Below are 8,222 nucleotides of genomic sequence, written 5' to 3'. Positions count from 1 at the left end.
GAGAGAGAGAGAGAGAGAGAGAGAGAGAGAGAGAGAGAGAGAGAGAGAGAGAGAGAGAGAGAGAGAGAGAGAAAGAAGGAGGAGGGGACTTCTCCAACTGAAGCCTCAGGGGAGTTTTCAGAGTAAGGTGCAAAAGGGCAGAGCAAAGCAAGAGCTACACGGCTACAGTGCAACAAGTGAGAAACATCAAAGGCCCAACACATCTATGAGGTGGAAGTGTCTTCATGCCTGAGAGAATTCCTCTGTTTGAAGAGGTTTTTTTGTTGCCATTTCCCTTAAATAATTTTGCCTCTAATTTGTGGTAGCTACATAGCAACACTATACACCCCCCCCCCCCCCCCCCCCCCCCAAATCACACCTTACTGCCGAGACATACGCACACGGACACACAGGGACACACAGGGACACACAGACACAGACCCTCCACGCTGTTTAATACTCTTACATGTGGTCAAGCAGCAAAGTTGACATTGCTGACCACTGCGGAGGCAAAGTGGGGGTTTCAAAGGGGGCTGCCAGGGCGTTGTTGGCAAGGGTTCTGGGATCAGGAGGCAGACTGGGGTAGATATGTAATAGATGTGGACAGATCCCAGATCAGCCAGTTGGTTCCCTGAGGACGTGCGCACACACTAATGAACAAACATATGCTTACACAAGCACACACAAATAAATAAACACTATTGACCATATAGTGTTCCCTCCCTCCCTCCCTCATTCATGTACTAGCTGTGTCCACTTTATTAAGATACTGTATCAAATCAGATCCTTCAAAAAGCCTAGACGTGTCTCCAAGCCCCAACATGTGCTTACAGCGCCCCCATAGGCTCAGTCTGTCTCTCCACCCATCAGCACGCTAGGAGGGTCCTCTATCTCCCCTCTCATCTCTCATCTCTCCTCCTGGCTGCATCTTTAAGCCCACTCTGCTTCCAGTCCGATAGCCCCAATCGTTCAGCTGTCTCTTCTTTGTGCTATCTCTCTTCATCTGAGCTGTCCGCGTGTCTGTCTCTCGCCATCTGACCTGTCCGCGTGTCTGTCTCTCGCCATCTGAGCTGTCCGTGTGTCTGTCTCTATACAGTATACATCTCAATCTACATCTCACCACATTGTATTATTCAAACAGGCAATATAACCAGGTCCGGCATTATGGGTGGACCTCCATGCGCTCCGTCACTGGCCCAGCCTTAATCTCCTGAAATGTTTGTGGCTGAAAATGGAGGCCTACCTGTTCATGTTGTTTGAGATATTGTTGAAATAATCAGAATTTGCTTGTATATGTAGCCAATTCCTTTATGCAGAGTCATATGTTCAAATGTTAAATTATAGGAAATCTGTACCTTGAGCAGTATTGTTCATTTCTTTGTTGTTGTACTTGTTGCACCGATCAACTGAACATGTCAGCTAGTTAGCTAGTAGGCTACCTACCCAGGCTGGCACAGTACAGGTATTAGACAGTAGTACCTAAAGTTAGCTGTGAAATGGAATGTAATTACCTCACTTGTAATTATTATCAGATATCATTTGAAAGGAGGATCTTCCCAGGCAAGATTTAATCAACGATTTTAGAGGAGGTATTGAGGTGTATTTTTTCTAGCTAGCTAACCTAGCTGCCAATTAAACCCAGCTAACTACCAAGCTTGATAGTTATTACCTGTCCCGACATCATTTTGCAGATATTTATAATGGTGTTGTTTCAAAATGTTGCTAGCTAATGAGAATATCCATATGCAAGCTTGACCACCTGCCTGCTCAACTTCTGAGTGTGTTGGCATGACAACTGCAACTGATTTGGCATGATAGCACAAACAGACTGGTACACAGGCTAGCATCGGACTGAATGGACTGTGCATTGCTTGGTAGCCTATATTGCTTGCTAAATCCCTATCAGGATAATGTGGTGGTCAAGGTCGGCATCTGCTTGTTTTATGTGGTTATGGTGTGGTTATGGTGTTGAACAGAACATTCATAATTCAAGATTCTGATAATCGATTACACAGTCATAACCAACTCAGTGTCCTGGCCCTGAGTGCATGGCTACTGATGCGTGGAGAGTTATTGGTAAAGACATTAGAAGATACTCTCCGTTGCATATTAAAGTCTGTATTTTGTTAGGCGATACCACGACATCATATACCTACACACATACATTTCTCTATACTAAACAGTGATATGTCGATCATAAAAAACGGGCAACACAATTAAATGCCCAGCTGAAGTGTTGGTTCTGCCACCGGGTCTGTATAACTCATAGAAATACAATGATTATATTTCTATTGTTGTAACCTTCTATGATGTACTAAGCTGAAAGAGATGGGTCTCTCATGGGACAGGACAGTGGTGGCTGAGCTGAAAGAGATGGGTCTCTCATGGGACAGGACAGAGGTGGCTGAGCTGGACGAGATGGGTCTCTCATGGGACAGGACAGAGGTGGCTGAGCTGGAAGAGATGGGTCTCTCATGGGACAGGACAGAGGTGGCTGAGCTGGAAGAGATGGGTCTCTCATGGGACAGGACAGAGGTGGCTGAGCTGGAAGAGATTAGTCTCTCATGGGACAGGATGGAGGTGGCTGAGCTGGAAGAGATGGGTCTCTCATGGGACAGGACAGAGGTGGCTGAGCTGGATGAGATGAGTCTCTCATGGGACAGGCCAGAGGTGGCTGAGCTGGAAGAGATGGGTCTCTCATGGGACAGGACAGAGGTGGCTGAGCTGGATGAGATGAGTCTCTCATGGGACAGGCCAGAGGTGGCTGAGCTGAAAGAGATGGGTCTCTCATGGGAAAGTGCACAAGCTGAGGCCAGTGATGGATTCTAGTGGTAGAAGATTGTTGTGGTCTTCTGTTCCACACACACTGAGGAGGACAAGGGGGACTAAGTATGATGTTTGATATGAAGCTGAATTCTCTCTAGTCATAATGATTTAGTCCTAAAACACATGTTTCCTAATGGGGCAGATTGAGTCCCTATGCCCTGTTTTCCCACTGCTCCATTCCAGGCTCTAGACAAACATTGCGTTGTTTGTGGCCCCATTCCATACGTATACCACCAATGCCAAACTAGCCTCCTGCACACCAATTGGCATTCCAGAGGTTGGCATGTGCGCCAGCTGCAGATTCACACCGTACTTGAGGGGGGAAAAAATGAGCGGGTCCATTTCACACATTCCCTTGGTCATTGACTGTCACACTTTGACACACACACAGACACATGAGCGAACACCGTCTCTGGAGGTGATACTTAGATACACTGCTACAGATGTAGGATCTTAATTTGAGCCAGTTTGCTACAGCAGGAAAATAATCCTGCTGCAACAGGAAATGTGAATTATTATGTGGATTATAATTAAAATATATTTTTGTGTTTTTGATGCATTATTCGTCAGGGAAATCAAGTCTGAAATGTCTAACTGGAAACTTTAAATACACTACAAGTATTACAATACCTGCAGGAAAGTTATCCTGCAACAGGGTGATCAAATTAAAATCCTCCATCTGGAACTGGATTCCACAGGACCTCCATCTGTCCCCAATCTTACCCCCCCCCCCCCTCTCTCCCACACACACACACACACACACGCATGCATGGACACACACATTCTGACTGCCAACACTTAAATTGGCTTAGGGAAATCTGGCAAGCGAAGCTGTGATATCGCTGTGATGAAGAATAAGCCAGAGAAAAGTGTGAAATAGGTTCTTCAAGCGTGTTCCAGAGAGAGTGTCAGCCTGAAAATAGTGATAGATAGTCAAGAGTTGAGATGAGCAACAGCTGATAGACATACACTACCGTTCAAAAATAATTCGCTTTTCTTTCAAAAACAAGAAAATGTCTAAGTGACCCCAAACTTTTCAACGGTAGTGTATTTACAGGATATTTATGTGACGTCACTCAAATAACACAACATTTTTCTGCCCTGATATTTGTTAACTTCTAAGCTGACACATGGAATTGTTTTAAGATGTCATACCATGGATCATTTAGCTATTTGATTTAGAATTTTAGGATCCATGTAAGTCTAAAAAAATATATTTAAAAAGTTGATTAAAAAATGTATTAACATTTTATAAAATATTGAATTTGGCCTTTACTAATGTAGCCCATAGAAACACATTGTTTTGCCATTTATGAATGTGTTATTCTGACAGTCAACAAATAAATCACAAGGAATAAGGTTTTGAAGTGTCTTTCCTATATCTAGGAGATCTAATAAAGCTCATAAAATATTTTAGTTTTTGGACAGATATTTACCCACTATTTTTTCCAAAAACCTACCTCCATACTTCCATATTTTTTTTACCGGTGCCGGTTACATTCAGTGGCAGCAGGGTAGCCGAGTGGTTAGAGCACTGGACTAGTAACCGGAAGGTTGCAAGTTCAAATCCTAGAGCTGACAAGGTACAAATCTGTCATTCTGCCCCTGAACAGGCAGTTAACCCACTGTTCCTAGGCCATCATTGAAAGTAAGAATTTGTTCTTAACTGACTTGCCTAGTTAAATAAAGGTAAAATTAAAGGATGAGTCCTGTGACACTTTTGGGTTGTAGAGCAAAACGGAGAACACTTTGGAAAGGAATCTTGCCTTTCCAAAGTTGCGTAATATTAGTTTGCAACCCAAATGCATGGTCTGAAACACACCGCTGTAGCTCTGCCACCTTCCACTGTTTAAGATGTGCGGATGTGGTGGATTGAGACGCAGCTCATGCTATATCTCTAGCTTAAACTGATGGATTTTGACAGCCAGGAGTCTTCAGGCCAGGTAGTCCTGAGGCATGATCCTAGGGCTCAGGTCCAACGGGAGAGGGAGGAGAGAGAGAGAGAGAAAGACAGGAGAATTAGAGGGAACATACTTAAGATCACACAGGGCACCGGACAAGCACAGCCAGATAAGCACAACCCCCACACCACTAGAGGGATATCAACAGCACCAACTTACTACCCTGAGACAGGGCTGAGTATAGCCACGAAGATCTCCCCCACCACACGAGCCTGAGGTAGAGCAAAACCGGACAGGAAGATCACGGCAGCGACTCAAAGTCGAGTATAGCAACAAAAAAAAAGCCTGGCACAACTTGATGCACCCCTCATAGGGACGGCTTGGGAGAGCACTAGTAAGCCAGTGACTTAGCCCCTTAATAAGACTCTTGGAAGATTACTCCAAATGAGGACTAAAATAGATCCTAAAAAATACAATAGGGAGCGCTATAGGAAAAAAGCCCTGCCCCAAGCTGTTTGCTTAGAAATTCTAGGAACAATAAGGAGGCCTGCGTCTTGTGACCGTACCATACGTGTAGGTATGTACGGCAGGACCAAATCGGAGTGATAGGCAGGAACAAGTCCATGTAATGCTTTGTAGGTTAGCAGTAAAACATTGAAATCAGCCCTAACCTTAACAGGAGACTAGCACAGGAAAATGGATCACATTTTTTGGGTTCTAGTCAAGATTCTAGCAGCTGTATCTTTTTATTGAACTTTCATGTAAACAGGGAGACACATTGAGTCCTAGGTCTCATTCACAAGCGGGAGCAACAGTCACATTAGCACACAGACAATTATATACAAAATACACAACATATACACAAAATATATACAATATATACATTAGCCATTACAATCAAAGAAAACAAACACATTCATCACTATTAAATCATTAACCAATTTCCTAAATTGACCCAAGGACACCATATCATCCAAACAACGTGCCAACTGGAGACTATTGCACACATGAGGTGCCTGATATGGAAAAGCAGATCTCCCCAACTCTGTGGTTACCAAGGGAGACATCATCGTTAACCAACCCTGTGACCTTGCATTATAACTTGAAATTCTAAATTTCAACAAAGATATTGTATTTTGGAAGCTTGTGGAGTAGGGCTTTATGAACAAAAAGAGAATAATGAAGTCTTCAAAGAGGTCCAGTCAACTTTTTTGGTAAAGGATGCAGTGATGAGTATTAAAACTGTCAGATGTAGTAAAACGAAAGGAGCTATCATAAACCAAATCAAAGGATTCTAGAGTAGAGTCAGTTGTACTTCGGTAGTTGGTATCACAATAGTCAAGGACAAATAGAAAAGTTGATTCTACAATTGCTTCCTGCTAGCCAGATTAAAAACAAGCTTTATTTCTATATAAATAAACCTTCTTAACAAGCTCATTTGTATGTTTCTTAAAAGATAGATCATTGTTTCTTTTAAACGTAACGGATGTGAAGCGGCTAGCTAGTTAGCGAAGGTGCGGGCTAAATAGCATTTCAATCGGTGACGTCACTTGCTCTGAGACCTTGAAGTAGTGGTTCCCCTTACTCTGCAAGGGCCATGGCTTTTGTGGAGCGATGGGTGATGATGCTTCGTGGGTGACTGTTGTTGATGTGTGTAGAGGGTCCCTGGTTCGCGCCCAGGTATGGGCGAGGGGACGGTCTAAAGTTATACTGTTACATAAATACCAAGTGATTTGTATGCAGGGATTTGTTCAATTACACTACCATTCAAGGAGTGAAGATGTAACCCAACTGAGATAGATTTACAAGACTTTTAAAACAGCATGCAATTTAGTTTTGCCTGTATTAAGTACAAGCTTTACATTCATAAGGGCTTCCTGAACAGCTGCAAAATCTGACGTTAACCTTCACACAGCTAAATCAACAGTCAGAGCAATTGTATACACAATAGTATTATGCGCATACAAATTAAGTTCACAATTTTCAACAGATTGACCAATAGCATTTATGTTAATTGTAAAAAAGAACAGGTCCTAATGTGAATGCCTGTGGAACACCTTTATGTAACTCACTAATTCACACTTGACCACACTTGAGTTGACTAGAAACGGAGTCAAACATATACACATTTACGCATTGATTATATACATTTTGATCAGTAATGGTGCCAGAAACTATATTAATTTGATGGAGAAGAAGAGTTAAGAGATTTAACACTTTTTCAGAACTTGTCCGAATTCCCTGCACAATCAGATTTAGCTTTTCTAACTAGATTTACACATAGATTTCTCAATATCCTAAATGATTGCCAATCTGGGCTTGAGTCTGTAAATCTAGCTTTGGCCCAGACAGTGTCTCTATTGTGAATAACTTTGGCTAGCTCTGGTGTGAACTAAGGGTTAGACCTAATTTTAACTCTCATGGTTTTTAAGGGATTTTGCTTATCGACAATAACATTGAAGACATTTGAGAAATGTTTTAGAGCCAGCTCTGGATCACGCATACAAAGCTCTCCCTCGCCCTCTATTTGGCAAATCTGACTAAAGCAGGAAGCACTAGTTACTCAGTACAAAAAAAGTGGTCAGATGAAGCAGATGCTAATCTACAGGACTCTTTTGCGAGCACAGACTGAAATATGTTCTGGGATTTTTCCGATAGCATTGAGGAGTACACCACATTAGTCACTGGCTTCATCAATAAGTGCATGGATGAAGTTGTCCCCACAGTGACTGTACGTGCATACCCCAACCAGAAGCCATGGATTGCAGGCAACATCTGCACTGAGCTAAAGGGTAAAGCTGCCGCTTTCAATGAGCGGGACTCTAACCCAGAAGCTTATAAGAAATCCCGCTACTCCCTCCAATAAACCATCAAACAGGCAAAGCATCAATACAGGACTAAGATCGAATCGTACTACACCGGCTTCGACGCTCGTCGGATGTGGCAGGGCTTGCAAACAATTACAGACTATAAAAGGAAAGCACAGCCGTGAACTACCCAGTTACACGAGCCTACCAGACGAGCTAAATGCCTTCTATGCTTGCTTTGAGGCAAGTAACACTGAAACATGCATGAGAGCATCAGCTGTTCTGGATGACTGTGTGATCACGCTCTCCGTAGCCAATGTGAGTAAGACCTTTAAACAGGTCCAGATTCACAAGACCGCAGGGCCAGACAAATTACCAGGATGTGTACTCCGAGCATGCGCTGACCAACTGGCAAGTGTCTTCACTGACACTTTCAACCTCTCCCTCTCTGAGTCTGTAATACCAACATGTTTCAAGCAGACCACCACAGTCCCTCTGCCCAAGAACACTAAGGTAACCTACCTAAATGACTACCGACCCGTAGCACTCACATCTGTAGCCATAAGGTGCTTTGAAAGGCTGGTCATGGCCCACATCAACAGCATTACCCTAACAATCCTAGACCCACTTCAATTTGCATACCGCCCCAATAGATCCACAGATGATGCCATCTCTATTGCACTCCACACTGCCCTTTCCCACCTGGACA

The sequence above is a fragment of the Oncorhynchus kisutch genome, linkage group LG5 (assembly GCF_002021735.2).
Source record: "Oncorhynchus kisutch isolate 150728-3 linkage group LG5, Okis_V2, whole genome shotgun sequence".
In the NCBI taxonomy this organism is placed as follows: Eukaryota; Metazoa; Chordata; class Actinopteri; order Salmoniformes; family Salmonidae; genus Oncorhynchus; species Oncorhynchus kisutch.
Note: the sequence above shows the minus strand (reverse complement) of the source record.